This window comes from Seriola aureovittata, chromosome 20, assembly GCF_021018895.1.
Source record: "Seriola aureovittata isolate HTS-2021-v1 ecotype China chromosome 20, ASM2101889v1, whole genome shotgun sequence".
NCBI lineage: Eukaryota > Metazoa > Chordata > Actinopteri > Carangiformes > Carangidae > Seriola > Seriola aureovittata.
In genome coordinates this window covers 17,608,668-17,624,909 of record NC_079383.1, presented here as the reverse complement: position 1 = coordinate 17,624,909, position 16,242 = coordinate 17,608,668, and the positions used below count along the sequence as shown (strand labels likewise).

Sequence of the window (16,242 nt, the reverse complement as noted above, 5' to 3'; positions counted from 1 at the left end):
TTTTTTTTTTTTTCCAAAAGAGAAAATCTTTAGCTAGTGTATATAAAGAGAGGGGAAAAAAGTGTTTCTCTCTGGAAACTAGTAGCTGTAAAGGGTTTAGCTGTAACACCAAACTCAGTTCCTTGTGCTGGGAGGGTGGCTGAGGGAGCATTTGGGGGCTGAAGGAAGCCCAGGTAGAGTCATAGGCAGTAATGGGAGGAGACAGGGACTTAGAGCGCCACACAAAAGCCAGGCTTTATAAATAATTCCAAAAGCTAACAGGATCCCTTGTATGTGTGAATCTGTGAAATACATTCACACATGAATGCACACACACACACACATACACACACACACCCTGCCACCAGGGGGAATAGGTTATTCACACTGTTCCACTGGGGCTGTTGTGAGTCTGACCTGCCTGGATTGGTAAATTTGGGTGAATATCTTTCTTGCATAGATGATGCAAAGAAAAAAAAAAAAAAAAAACAGAAAGGTCAATTTCAGCAAGAAGACACACACACACACACACACACACACATTTACACAATCACACACTCACTCACTCATAATGCAGGGCAGCAAAGCACACCGGAGACCTGTCTTGTAAATCTCTTTGTGAAAGCAGCTTTGGGGGGTAGACAGGGGCTTACACACTGAGCCCTGAGGTAGAGCTACAGACTCCACTCCCTCTAACCCCCTCATGGTCTTTCTCCCTCTCCCACACACATACTCTGCTCTCTCATCTTCCCTCTTCCTCACTTTCCATCTACCCCTCACGTTTCCTCCTCCTTTCTTGCCCTTCTCTCACCTTTTCCGTCACTCCTTCCCTCCCTCCCTCCCGCCCTCCCTCCATTCTTCCCTTTTCCCCCTCTCTCTCTCTCTCCCTCTCTCCTCCCCTCTGTCCCAATCCGGGCTCCCGAGCGCCGGTCCTTAGCCCTGCAGGCTCCCGTGGTGTTGCGGTGACTAATGTCCTGCCTTTGCTCAGACAATGAGTTTGAGGCTGAGCCGGGAAAGTGTTGAGGAGGGAAAAAGACTCCAGCACCTTTGACAAATGGAACCCTTCGCACTTCTGTGCCCACTAAGGGAGGCTTTACAATGTCGCGCTCCACGCTCCACGTCCTCCGAGGGACGGCTGCAACCCGCAAAGCCGCATCTGGGGGGAATATAATGAATTCTTTGGGAAGTCTAACCTGGCTTTCTTCATGAATAAGATATATTTCCAAAGCATGTCGACCCCTCTTAATAAAAACAGCAGTCTGGCAGGAATAGCCAAAGCCGTTTTAGGGCCCCATGTACACGTTAATATTTCTGTTTCTCTATAAATTTTCTCAGGCCCACTTCTCTCCAGGCCCTGTCACTGCGAGGCCAGGCCTACATTTCCCTGGTAGGTGGAAGAGCCGTGATGACAAACTGTCATTAAAAAGCGGCTGGAGTCCCTCTCTTTCAAGGAACTCAAACTCTTGGATGCTCCCTCCTCTTCCCCACGCACCCTACCCCCATGCAACCCTGAAAGGAACTGGGCTTTGTCTGAGGAGCAAAGGAGAGAGGAACCCCCCCCCCCCCCCCAACAACCCGACCTCCCCTCCCCAAACCCTGTTCCTCACTCCCTGCGGAGTATTGTTAAAACACAGCCCCCTCTCTTTCCGTGGCCCAGGCTCTTAAAACAGCGTGCTTTGCATGAGAAAAAACGATTAGTCTTCAAATGCTGCGCTGTCAAAGGAGGGCTCTTTCAGGTTGGGGCAGCAATTTGCTCAGATAGTAGAGTTCCCCTTTTGTTTTTTTTAAGATGAGGCATTATTAGAGCCAGGGTCTGTTAGCATTCATTGCTGAGAAGAACACACTGAGAGGGGTTTATACGGGGATGCCCGCCCGCCGCCCTCCTTTTCCAACTTGCCCTAAGTCCGCAGCAGAGGAAAATGAAGGAGCAGAGTAGGGGGGGTGGGGATGGGGTGGGGGGGGGGGGGGGTACTCATCTAAACATGTTTGGAGAGCAGGGAGATTGCCTGGCTCTGTGCTCCTTTCAGGTATTAACCTTGGGATTTACATTTGACATTCAAACAATAGCCCCCGTCCTTGACCACCACTCCAGGATGCAACAAGAATCAGGGATAACTCCCGGTGAAAGACAACTACAAGCAGCATGGGACAGCAAACACATGCGGTTCACATTGCGAGCATTACTGCATGACAATACACAACTTAATTACTGGTGGAAGGACCGGAGTTGAGTTTGAAGAAATACACGCTGACCAATACAGTTTTTTCTTGCTCAGTTCAAATAATTTTGTAGGAGGAAAAAAAAAAAAAAAAAGTGTATGTGTGTGTGTGTGTGTGTGTGTGTGTGTAGAAGTGTCATGGAGTAGACAGAGCCTGACTCATGGCTTCCCACATCAAGAAGCAGGGGGTAAGTGACAGATCATTGTTCACAGCAAGCGGCCGGTTCATCTGTCCCCCAATCACCACCCCGGACGAGAAAGCACAGACCCCCTCACGGATGCCACTACCGGCTCCCATCAAAGCTGACACAATGCCACATCTGCAATAACAGCCCCAGCCCCGGGAAACTGTGTCTTTAGGCGCTCAACTTTACACACACACACACACACACACACACACAGCTCCACGAGCAAATGGGCCCCACAAACCAAAAAGCACTTCACCTCTTGTTGCGATACTTCACACGGCAGACTTAAAGACATTTTTACGGCAGCTTCAGCAAACAGAGGAGGGGATGAGCGGCGCCCTCATGCAGGCGCGACCTGTCCTGTTTCTCCTCAAGTGTGTGAGAAAAGAAAACGCAGCCGCTTAGCTGGCACACTCTGCATTCTCGCACTCAAAACCTGCGTAAGAAGAAGGAAAAAAAAAAAAAAAAAAGTACCATGACCTTCCAACAGGGGCTCATGTCGAGCTGTCAAACACGACTTCAGAGATCGTAAATTCAAATCAGTTGATTCAAATCAGTTGATTCAAATGTGTTTTTCTTTGTTGGTTTTTGGGGGGGGGGGGTTTCTAACTGCCGTCTTCGGTGCCTCACTCTGGGAGAGGAGTTGACCAGGCTAATTGTCAGGTCCAGTTGGAGTTTCCAACAGGCCAAAGCCATGGAAAACAAACCAGCCCTCTCTCAGCCCCTGCTAAGGCAACTTGAGCTCCCACTTTTTTCCCTCCCATTTCTTATTTATTCAGACAGATGAAAAAAAAAAAAAAAAAAAAAAAAAAAAAAAGTTGCTCCCACAAGAGGAGGAAAAAAAGAAAAAGACAAAATATAAACGACACAAATATGTTTGTGACGGAGAAACAGAGGAAGAATGCTTGTACGTGAGTGTGATGAGGTGTTGACTGCTGTGTCAGTGTGCTGTATTAAGATTCCTCAATGTGAGTAATATACATATCTAAAATTACAGTACGATATCTTGAGTCTCACACCCTCTTCATCACCCCCCCCCCACACACACACACACACACACCCTCACACCCCCACCCTTTCCCCTATCATATACGCCTTATCCAAAGACATCACCCGGCTTGAAAGGTGCCTTTAGCAGGCTCCTTGAAGCAGGGAGTGGGGGTCCCGCTCTGGGACAATGATGGTTGAGGTGGAGGGGAGCCGGGGGAACAGGAACACATAGCATATTAAATCTGCTGGCGGAGCTGGGTCGTCTGCCCGGAGAGCCAGAGAGCCAGATCTGAGGCATGCCCTGAAGGGATGGCTGGGCCTGGGGATTAGGAGGCCAAGGAGAAGCCCTCGCGCACCCGAAGACCCCTTCTTGTCTCTGCTCGCACGCAAATGCATCCAGACGTTTTGACGCTCCTCAGGTTTGCCATCTCAGCCCAACTTTTCATTGCACTCCTCCGCGCCTTGCAAACCACAACAGCACACACACACACACACACACACACACACACACACACACACACACACACACACACACACACACACACCCATTTCCACTCACTCTCATGCACAGCCTTTTTTTTTTTTTCCCTCAATCACTACCTCTGTCTGACTTGTCCTCTTTCTTTCCCCACTGTGTCTGTTTCATTTGATGTCAACATATCAAAGTAGCAGATCATCAAAGTGAGAGACCTTCTATTCAACTACACCAGTTATATGCAAGGGAAGCAACAGCTAATCATATTACACAGGGAATGCAAACTTTCACTGGTCAGGTGGTTACTGTGTGTTTTATTATAAACAATTCAAACTTGTAGTAGGTGATACACCTCTGTGTGATTCCTTTAACCTCCTGAGAAAGATGAAATTTAAGAAAAAACACACAAAAATGGGAAAAACACACAAGCCTCAACAACCTGCAAAACAAGCAGACTAACACTAAAACACACACACACACACACACACACACACACACACACACACACAACACTCCTCATTATCCTGAGGAAAAACCAGCTTCCTTCACATTACCCTCATTTTAACAAAACATGTGCCACCTCTTTGAGCGCTTCAGGTCGCAGCATTAGCACAACAACACAGCTCATTAGGGCTTCTTGCATACAAACCTGATAACAGGTATTCTTCCTGCGGGGTGTAAAAGGCCTGAGGACAGAACCTGCCTTTAGCTGTGAATGCAAGGCCTTTTTAAAAAAAAAAAAAGGAAAGAAAGGAGGAGTGGGCCATACCTCAAAAGCTAATAGTATGTCATCTCCCTGCATTAACATGACAGCCCCCTATTCTGCCAGGTCACAGGTGTCCTGGGCCAGTGTCGCTATGCATAATTTTACTTAAAGGAGTGCTTAAAGTTAAGATAAAGCAGCACGCTGCTGCTGCTGCTGCTATCTGACGGACTGACTCCTGAAGAGGGAAACGTTATCCGCCTGTTCCTATCATATGGAGCTGGAGAAGCAGGGAGCGGCTATGATACATCTGTGCTGGCTACAGTAAGCGAATGGCACCGAGTTGTGCATCTCATTCCTGCAGATTAGCATCTTAAACACTGCTGCATTCATCACTGCTGCTGCATCATAATGAGGCCAAGTCTTTCTTCTTGGTAAAGGTGCACCTGTTTGACGTCAGTACACCAATGGCAAGTGTACACCTAGAATATTCTTGTATATTTATAAATGGAAAGTTAAATATTTTTATAATATGAAGATGTTTTGTGTGGTTTATTTTATATAACATATTTGGGAAATGTAATGACATCTCCTCTGCTGTGTAAAAATAGAAATTAAAGCCACTCATTATGTGTAATATTGTTCTGCAGAATATTAAACAACAGAAAAATGTGAGTCACTGTCTGATCAGTCAGCCACTGAAAATGTGATCACACTTAATTTAAGACTGGTTGCAAATGTCATATCATTAAATTCTGCCTGCACACTGAAAATAAAATGCTGTCTTAATTTTGGCCTCTAATAATACTGATATAGAGGCAATTGTATGTCATTTTTAATTATGAATATTATTTTAAAATGATTTATGAACAGGTCACAGGCCACAAAATGCAAAACATACAGGAGAAAATGTAGGAGTCCTCTTATTTTAATCTCTACAAATAAAATTATAGTTATAATATGTTGACATTTTAGAATAAAAGATATTAGGCCTGACGTCTGAGTGGTTAAAGGCCTGATGTGTCTGTGTATTATTTTTTATGTTAATATTTGGACACTGATTAATTTCCACTTGTGAGGCCTGTGAAATGTTATTTTGTTATTATAAATAAAATGGTGGAAATATTAAATAATAATTTATGTGACAGTCCCTTTTTTATTTTATTAGACAAATGGAACCAGGACCTGAGAAAACTCTGCTCACAGCCAAATCCACAGCCAAGATGAATGATGGAACTGCCTCATAAAAATAGCTCAAAGGAGATTTTTATCTGTGTGAACTTGTGCTGTTAAACATCTTATTTGGTGTTTTCAGCCACTGCTCCGTCTTCAAGGCGGCCAGACCTCCGTTAATAATTTGCCAAGTGTCAAAAAAAAAAAAAAAAAAGAAGGGAGGATTTGAGCTGCACCGCATGGCTGAGCACCTCGGACCCTCGTCGTCTGTGTGAAACCCGAGAGCAGACAAGCAGATAAAATGTGGAACAGCTGGCGAGGACAGGAGGGAAAGTTTCAAACAAATATCTGCACATGTGGAGGCTCGGGGGGCTCTCAAACGTTTTCATGTCCCGCACCCCCAAAACGAACACACAGACTCCTGTTAGAGAGATTTTTTCTTTCTTTTTTTTTCACTCTGCACGAGACCATGTGAGAGTTTGTTTTTTTTCTTAGTGTTGATTTTGTTTTTAAATGAATGACTGGCTATGAGAAGCACAAACCTCTGATTGTATAAATCATTCTTATCTACTTTTTTAAAATTATCTTAATCCCTGTGCATTATAATAAACTAAATTATAGTGGATTTATGGCATTTCTCATTTTGCTTGGGGCCCCATAAAACTCCCCACATGGACCCCTGCCGGGCTACAGACCCCACTGTAATGGGCTTAAATTTCTCTGAACACATGCACATGCCTTCAAACACGTTATGATCTGCTGATGTGACCTAAAATATTTTTTTCTCTTTTCTTTTTTTTTTTTCTTTTTTTTTATGTGAACCAGATCATTAATAAACTTGTCTATCACATTATAAACAAGAAACAAGATCACATATGATTAAGATTTCCTGCTCCTGACTGATCCGCTTTAACTCAGGTCAGGTTTACAGAAAGTGACACTTGTTTCTGCACAAACTGGAAACATATAGAATAATTTCACCTCAGTGGCAGAATGTAATTTCCATTTGCTTAAAAATATGAATTCAATGCTAAATATGGACTCTTATTATTTTTTTTTGCAGTGTAAATATTTCTTGCTAAAATCATGTGTGTATCCAAATTTTTTTTTAAAAAAGGCCTCAAGTTGACTTTTTTAGTTTTGATACTGGAAAACATTACAACAGCAGCCATGTACAAATGAGAAGTTATGCTGCAAAAGAAATTATGTCTACATGTTAAAGGTCAAGGGTCAACCACGGGCTTGGTTGTATTAAAAGAAAATAAGACAGTGTCTGAGCATGCCCCTGTATCTCCTCATTAACCTTCTTCAGTAACACAACCGATAACAGACACTGAAATATGATCACACATGCACATAAATATGCATGTCTCCCCCCATAAACCCCCCACACACACACCACCACCACTACCACCACACACACACACACACACACACACACACACACACACACACACACACACACACACACACACACACACACCCTCCCCACGCGCGTTTCTTTAGGCAAAGGTCCAGTAAAGTTTCACGTCCACAGAAGTTCATGAAGTTTCAGCAGGAAAAACTCCCAGCACGTGTTTTGGTCTTAAAACACACCAAACACACACACACACACGCACACACATACACACCAGTTTCTCCCATTTACGCTAAACTTGATGCAAGTTTTAAACTGCACATCTGTCTGTCGGCTACTTGTTAAGTTTCTAACAACCTCCACTCATTTCACAGAGAGTAAATCACACCCAGAACCAAGTGGATCCACAGTCTGTGCTGCGTTTGCGGCTGTTTTTTTGTGGGGGGGGTTTCCTTTTTTCTTTTTTAGGATCCGAGATTCGCTGTTTAAAGAAGCTGCTGTTTCACACCAAATCCCCCCCCTTTGCACTTAATCCACTTCGCGTCTACATCTTTGCTTGTGTGAAACTCCATCGTTGGGAAATGTGAAACCTCGGCTGCTCTGCCTTTCCAAACTTTTACAAGCAGACAACAAATACGCGCAACAAACTTAAAAAAGTCTATTCCGCCTGTGTGTTTGAGTACTTACTTCTTTCTGGGTGTTTTCCTCCTCTAATTCTTGACTGGCTTTTCATTCGTCTCAGAAAATAAATGATTTGTCTTCCTCCTTCTTCTTCTTCTCCTCTTCCTAAGTTGCAGATGTGCCTCTGGAGTTGCCTGGGACTTTTTTTTTTTTTTTCTCTTTTCTTTTTCTTTTTTTTTTTTTTACGCTGCAACTCCAACTCCAAAACGGCGCTGCCAGAGTTTTTCCTCTTGCCTGTCTTTCTCCTCCTTCTCACAGTTTGCTGTGTTCAACCACCGCCGGACCGACACCATCAGCCTGCCGATAAAATCTGCCGATAGCAGACCGCAGATGTGCGTGAAAAGAGCAGAAGCGTCAGAGAAGCGCATGGAGAGTTGTTATTACATTTAGAGCGCTTTTTCGAGGAGAAGAGAGAGGGCGAAGTGTGGGTCTCCAGCTGCTCCTTCCCTCTCTTGACTCCTCCCTTCGGATTGCTCCCTCCTTTACTCACTGCCTCCCTCCTTTTTTGATTTTGTGTACCCCCTTTCTTTCTTTCTTTCTTTTCTTTCTTTCTTTCTTTCTTTCGGTAACTTTAGTCCTTAATATTATAACTTATGGAGCATAAACCGATATTAAACTCAGGTTACCCACCTTTCTATTCAACATAGGCCTTCTTAACACATAAAGAAGTATCAATCTGACCCTGGATAAGCAAAGTTTATTTCATTTTTAGGCAAATTCTGATATAAATATACGTTTTTACTGAAAATACAGTTTATTTTTTTCATGTCTGAGGTTATTTCCCTGTTTGTTTGCTTCTCGTTTGTCCATGTAACTTGGCTTGTGAGGTGTTTGAATGAATCTGTGACCTCATCATGGACTCTACCATGACCCCGCTTTATTAAAAGACATAATGTTTCGCCTAAAACTGCACAGATCCAGTGCAGCATGATTTAAGGCTGCCAGTCACTCCTCACAAAAGCATAAGGAAATATATTGCCCTGTTTAAACTTACATAAATCCCAATAATTAAACATGTGTGTGGTTAGATGTCAGCCTGCATGAGTCGATTTAAATGATTGCCACCAAAATATACAGAGTCCTAATTTTGATTATGTTGTTAAAATAAAAATCCTGCATCACATGACAACTGTATGGATGAATTAGCTTGAAAGAATCATATGGCAGGCATATATGTTGATTTATTTTGAAATTACGAAGGGATATGTGGTTTTTTAACTGTTGTTGTCCAGGTAATTCAATCAAGCCTGTTTCGCAATTATCCATCTTTAAAATAAACAAAAAACACACATTTACATTATGGAGCAATTTGACTCACATATTGGAAAGTGTGGATTTATGAGGGCTAAAGTAGTCTCCTGGGCTCAGCCTTCAGAGTGATATCTAATGCTACGTTAAAGCTGAGGAAAGCCCTCCTGTAGGGTTAGGTATAATCAATATACATAATCAATATACAGGGAAATGATGTGGTAAGAGAGGTCTTTAAGGTGCTGTTTCAATCAATGAAGAGGTGGGAGTTTGCAGAGGAAGATCACCAGTTAATCGTTTAACCAGGATTTGAATGTGTGTATGTGTGTGTGTGTGTGTGTGTGTGTGTGTGTGTGTGTGTGTGTGTGTGTGTGTGTGGCCGAGAGGTCAAATCCATCAAGGCACAGTTAGTGAATTTATCCTGTATGTAACACATGTCCAACCAGATACCGTGGAAAATAAGGATATGTGATGTTTTATAATCACTTTCCCGATGCTTATTCTGGCAGTTAAGTCCACGCTGACTAATTAGTTTCTAAATCAATCAGAGGCTAAGATCTCCTGTCACTACTGTCAACATCTTTGTCATCAATAAACCCCCAAATGTTTCACTCTGATTGTGTCAGGAAATGAAGATGGATTCTTGGAAGTTGAGAGAGTTGACTCAAGTCATTCTGCGGACAGCTATTTTAAATATTTGAGTGCGGGACGTGGTTTTGAGTCAACTCAAATGTCATCTCTGTTCATCAATGACAAATAAGAAACAGATGGTTTTTCCTCGCTGCCCATAAAATGTCACAATAAAAGCACAAGAGTTGATATTTGATGATTTTAAATGGAAAAACAGACGTAATAAATAAGGTTTAATAACAAATACAGAAAAGCTACAAATGCACAGTGACGGAGTGTGAGCTGTGATATGAACCAGTGTCAATACAATGAAAATGCTTGTGTCCGTGACGACAGGAAGTCGAGCCGGGAGAGGAGACAGTCAAAGATGCTCTGTAAGACACGACTAATTCTCCTGTCAGTTTGTCAGGCGGTGCTCATCTGGCCTGGACTACACAGAGATAAAGTCCTTGTTATGAATCTCTCAAAGAGAATCCGAGGAACGTGGAGGTGGGGGGTGGGGGAAACGGAGGGCTGGGTAGGTTAGGGGGGGTGAGGTGGTGGTGGTGGTGATGGTGGTGGTAGGGGGGCGGGGGGAGAACAAGAGGGTAAAGGAAGAGGGAGGGGGTGCACATGGGCATCAGTAGGGTTAGCGGCTCCCGAAAGTATTTCATCAAAGAGGGCCAGGATCCTAGGGATTGAGATTCTGCCTGGAGGCAAGTAACCATTGGTCTCCCAAGAACATATTCCAAAGTAGGACTCGCAGAGCCAAAGCACACATCAAAAGCACCTCTGTAGCCAAAGCGATTCTGGAGGAGAAAGAAAGGGGTTCGGGTCCCTTCTTGGCCCCCTTTAAGCCCCAGATCTCACCCCAATTAAGAAGGAACTACTGTTTGTTCCAGACCCTGAGATCTACAGACAGGGAGGTGCACTCACCAAAGGTAGACACTAAGGCAACCTCACAAACACACAGGCACACCAATCACACACACATTCACACACACACACTCACTCACTCACTCACTCACTCGCTCAAATATTGTCAGTTTTCCTCAGAGCGAGAATCAAGAGTATGAAAGAAAATGCCTGCGCGTTGAAGATCGACATCTGTGTCTCGTGCTTATTTTTCAAATAATGACCAACTGACAGAGCGTGTTTCCAGTTTCAGCCGTGATCTCACTGAAATAATATGCAGCGCTCAGTGTGTCCACGTATGTTACACGAGTAACAGTAAATCAATACTTGGCAGAATGTTGTGTAGGCATTTGGATTTTTGCCTTTAATTCCTCGCCGCTGGACAGATGTCACTGTGAAATGGATACGGCAGAATAAGCATATTATATCCACACAGATGTGACCGCTGGAAATGCACTGGCTGCATGAGCAGAGGAATGACACAGGCTCCTGTGATTCTCACAGCAGAGACACTGTATTTGTACCATAAAGGGATGTATAGCAACATATAAATAGTCCATTACAAGTGAAAGTCTTGTGTTCAAAATTTTTACAGAAGTAGAAGAAAGGAAGTTTTAGCAGGCAAAATATACCTCAAGTCGGCCTCATGAAGAGAAATACTCATCATGCAGCTGTGAGTGTGATGCTTATCATATACACACATTATTGGATTACTATTTTAATGCAATCAAAGTGGAGATAATTTTGACTTTTACTAAAAGACTATTGGGTAGTTTATTCTATAACAATGTGTCATTATTTAGTGATAAGTATGTAAAATGTAAAATCTATATATGCAAAGTTACAGTTGAAAGTTATTCTGAAATCTAGTGGAGAAGTAGTAACAGGTAACATAAAATGGAAATACTCAAGTACATGAAGCGTAAACTTGTACAAAAGTACAGTATTTGAGCAAATACACTGTTACTTTGCACATATTATTAAAGAACTCAGTTATTTAAACATGACATTTTTATAAACCTAGATTGTTTAATCTGCTTGGAGCAATTTGTTTTGAGAAAGCTAAACACTTCAGTGGTTTAATTTGCCAAAACTACAACAACACATATTTTCTCTCGTTGAAAAGTGTCGACACTATCCTGTGGATTATTGAGAGAAGCGAGCGCGGGGCATCTGGTGGCCTGTAGCTGCATACTATTCAACTGCAGTGTTCACAGTTTGACACCAGCCTGGGTCATAGCTTCTCTCTCACTCCTCGTGTTTCCTGAACTGTCTGTTTCATGCGCTGCTACTATTTAATGAAAAAAAGGAAGGCAGAGCAACCGGCAAATCATCTTTTAAAGTCATTGTCCATTCAGCGCCACCGCACCGGAGTGAGATCAGAAATCTCAGAAACACAAATCTCTAAGTCAGAACACAGAAACCTTGCAATGGTGGAAAGTAACTAAGTGCATTTACTCAGGTACTGAAGTACAGATTGCTTTATACTGCTGCTCCACAACAAGTTCGGATTTTATACCCAAAACACACAATAAGTTTTTAAAGATATGATGCATCGTTGCAGATGAAGTTACCAAAATATGAAATAAACTACAACAGTGAATGCATCAGTAATAATAATCAAATGATATAACATCTAATAGTATAACATTTAGTATGACACTTACAGGGTGACATTTCTCTGCTTTATTTGTATTTTTTATTGCACTAATACATCTATACCTTACTGAAGTGACTATTTGTAGTACTGTAATGTAGTACATTATGGCAGCATTGCTACTTTTACTTGGTTGAAGGATCTGAGTACTTTCTCCACCGCTGCCGTCTGGTTACTGTGGCATTAGAGGTGATTTGACCTTTAAGCTGAAATTTCAAAAAGAGACGTCAGTTGATTGTATAATAATCAACATGTTTCCATTATGTGATAAATCACAAATTTCATAACCAAAAAGAAGATGACAAATGCCGCAAGAATTCGCTTTAACACCGTTTGATCTTGGATGTCCTTGTGTCCCGGTGGCCGCCCTGTGAAAACCACGTATCTCTGTAACATTGTGGGCTAAGAGAAGAGATGACGTTTTCAGCTTTGTGGTGATGCATTTTTCAGATAATCCAGTGGGTTTTAAATGTTTTGGGGTTTTTTTTTTTGCTTGAGAAATAGCCCTCAACCCATAATTGAATATTTCATCCTAAATTCAAAATCACCAAATTTGGAGATACATTGTTTTCACGGTTCAGTGAAAATAGGCGACCAAAAATATAAGTCTGATATTTCCTGTGTGTGCCTGCACCGTCACTCTCTGATAAAGGCCCTGAAGAATTTACTCCCAACTGTTTGCTTGCTCTTAATCTCACTACTACGAGTGGTTAAGTGTGTTGACCAACAAACAACTACAGCCACCTGACACCGGGCTTGTTTGCCAGGCACCCGTGATTTGGGACCAAACAAACACACCACAAAGGAGAGCTTCAGTGATCTGTGCTCCACTGTCACGAGTGTGTGTGAGAGTGTTATCCATCCTTAAGCTGTGTACAGACACTTTCAAAAATTTTTCCTTCCCTCTCCCCTCATGCTGGTTTTCCCCTCCTCTCTTCCTCACATGTACTCTACCTGTACACACATGTACGTACAGGACACTAAACACAGCACTCCCGCTCTTTTCCTCCTTGCACCCCCCCTCCTCTCCCCCTGCCGGAGGTATCGAGTGGCTTGAGTGGGCCATTAGTGTGAATGACTGATAAGACTCTCAGCCCCCAATAATCAGGGGAAAAAAAGAGGATATTTGCAGTTATTTTGAATCCGTCAGAAATAATAAACGCAAAACTATATCCACTTGGGCTATTTAAGCAATTTCCCTGTGATAACATCCCGTGGGGATTTCATGTGGATTCCAAATGACGACATAATAAAACCACGATGCCTGCACCCCCTTATCAGGCTGGATTAAAAGGGAATAATGAAACAGAGAGGGTTTGGAGCCTTGTGTGGTATGAATATGATTATCTAATGGACTCCAATGGAAAGGCATGTTAATTCCACTTTAACGCGAGACCTTTCCCAGACTATCTCCTGCCCCTGGCTCCTCCTAAGACCCCCACCCCCACCCCCACCACCACCACCACCTCCTCCCTGCTCGACCCGTTTCTCTGCCTCTTTCTCCTCTTCCTTTAAGTTTAAATAATCATTCTGCTTTTTCCACAGAAGTCATTATGCCCGCCGTCTATCTCTGTGTATGAACGTGAGCATGGGAGAGTGATAAACCCCCCCCCCCCATTCTTCACACTCTTTTCCAGTCTGATTGGAGTGTGTTGGCCTCTTAACTTTCAGACAAAAGCACTCTAGGCAATTATCAATATTCAGATTCTTTTTTTTTTTCCTTGCACGGAGATCATTGTTGCTTGAAGAATGTGGGTCACTTTCATACGAACTCAAATCAAACTTTCTGAGCGCCCAGTTGAAATCATATTACATGGTCTGATACTGAACTTAGCAAAGCCTTAGTATTTGAAAAAAAAAAAAAAAGCATCACTGTCAATTTAAACATATGCAGCAAATTTTCCTGCATTGATACGTGTTTATTCATTTCAAGATGCTTTTTGAAATCTGAAAGTTCAAACTAAAATGTTATTCTGAAAAGTGTAGTTTTTTTTAAATTATTATTCTTACAGTTTCTGGGCTAAATGAACACAGATGAATTTTCTGGGTGGCATTCTCCAGTTACAAATGTATGTGTTAAGCATACAACATGTACATTTGTAGCTGTTGCATCTTTTATTTCAAGGGGAAAAATAATTCAACCCATCCAACACCACATAAAGATTTCAGTCATGTACAGGCTTCGTTGTCAGAAAACACAGCTGTTATGTTTGTATTTTGCCATTGATGTCGACTGATAAAACGTGCGTCTTCTTTTGATCAAGGAGAAAAAAAAAAGTCCCCGACCGTGTCGGGCCCGGAATGGGGTGGTCATCGTTAGACCCATTAGGACCAATAAGACTCCCTGAGCCTCCCGTAGTCAAGTCCATTCTCATCCAGCGAGGCACGGAGCAGTATTGTGGATCAGCACACACATCCTGAGAGCAGACTGAGCTCCCACAGGACACAGTTAAAAAAAAAAAAAAAGCATCAATATTTCATCAAACTACTCTCTCTTTCTGGTCCAGATCAAAGCCTCGACTCCCACAGTCCTATAGGTAGAGAGGACTCTTTTGTTTTTGCTCCTCAGGTAGAGCAGCAGTCAGACTCTGTTCGCTTTTGGAAACCTTGCAACGCTCAGCCCATCCATCTCACGGCTTACTGCCTCGCTTTTGGAAGAGGAGGTAAAAAGCGAGAGTAGAGACTGTGAGGGTGAAAACATGTTCCAGAGATGTCCAGAGATTGAACTTCTTGGCCTTGTTGTGTTATGTTATTTCCTTTTTTTTTTTTTACCCCCAGGTTGGCCCATAGTGAGGCTAATGGTGAAAGCAAACAGAAGATGTTGTGATTTGTCTTCGAAAGACAGAAATAGTGCATTTCTTTACCGTCGTCTGCATCATCACCTCCTGCCGTGTCAGGGGTCAGCAAATGAGGTTCAGCTATGAGCTATAGATTTATTCAGCGGCCCAGCAGACTTATGCGTCTCTAATACGTCTGTTCCTTTAAAGCCAAACAGCAGACAGACTTGGTTAGTAGCTGCTGAATATAATGGAGCATTTTAAAGAGCCAGGTATTTCCTCCAGAGATGGTAGAGACCAAAAGCAGAGCTTAAAGACAGCCAATCTTGGACTTTCATTCGCCAGATGGCTGCAAACACAGCTCCAAATAAATGCTACTGTTTCTCCGTAACTGCTGGATGTCGAAATATGCAGCTGTTTGCTAAGAAGATGAAAGGTCAATGTTGTGTTCAAAACTTGTTTCTACTGCCCCTAAGTGGCCAAAAAAAAAAAAACAGACATTGCAGGTTTATCTAAACGGAGCCCTAAAAAATAGAAAAAAAAAGAAACCCACAACTGAGCAGAAACTGAACTGCAAGAGTTTTCTTTTCAACAAACCAACCTGAACAAACAGAGCTGAAGTAAAGGACATGAGGGCCGACCGAAGCATTTTAACACTGGAGGGAAGAAGAAAATACAACAACTATAACTGCAGGTAAAAACAGACAGATTCTTACTTACTCAATATTGACAAGTATAAAACCTTAAAGTAAACTGGCAAAATGAATTCCAACTTACCTGGACAAAGGTGATCCGCCCACCTTGCTGTGGCAGGTGTTTGGTAGGATCCACGTTCAGACTCCTCATCGAGTCGGTTGCACCTTCCGTAGTGTGGAGGCTGCAAAGATAAGTGAGTGAAAAGGTCAAATTAAATCAAGTACATGTCACCGTCACATTAATCCTGATTTGGAAAAAAAGAAAAAAAGAAAAAAGCTTGTAAACCAATGTTTGTTCCGTGTTGCACAACGAGAGAAATCATGTAAAGGTTTTGACATAGAGGCAATAACTTCAGTTTCTGAGGCCCAATACTTTCATTCAAGTGCTGGATTCAGCTCAAAATATTCTGTTGATTACAAGTCAGATGCAATAACTTAAATCTCCTGTTTATGGTTTTTAGCGTGATCACCCAGGAAAATGGTGGCAAAACTATATTTTATGTATCCCACATTTTCCTATAAAGTATCTGATACTGAACTGTCAATGTATAAGAAGGTATATGATCCTACATGTTG

The 16,242-nt window shown here is 42.4% G+C and overlaps 1 protein-coding gene across 2 annotated transcripts in view; it reads right to left on the bottom strand.

The window, feature by feature from the left end:
- The window catches only part of gli3 (GLI family zinc finger 3), a 94,028-nt gene extending 85,537 nt beyond the window's left edge, over positions 1-8,491 (bottom strand). The window contains exon 1 of one of the 2 annotated variants that reach the window (XM_056364075.1): positions 7,772-8,491. The gene's annotated coding sequence lies outside the window, so the exon portion shown is untranslated. The remainder of the gene's footprint in view (positions 1-7,771) is intronic. The other variant, XM_056364076.1, reaches the window with a different exon arrangement.
- Between the last annotated feature and the right edge of the window lie 7,751 nt (positions 8,492-16,242).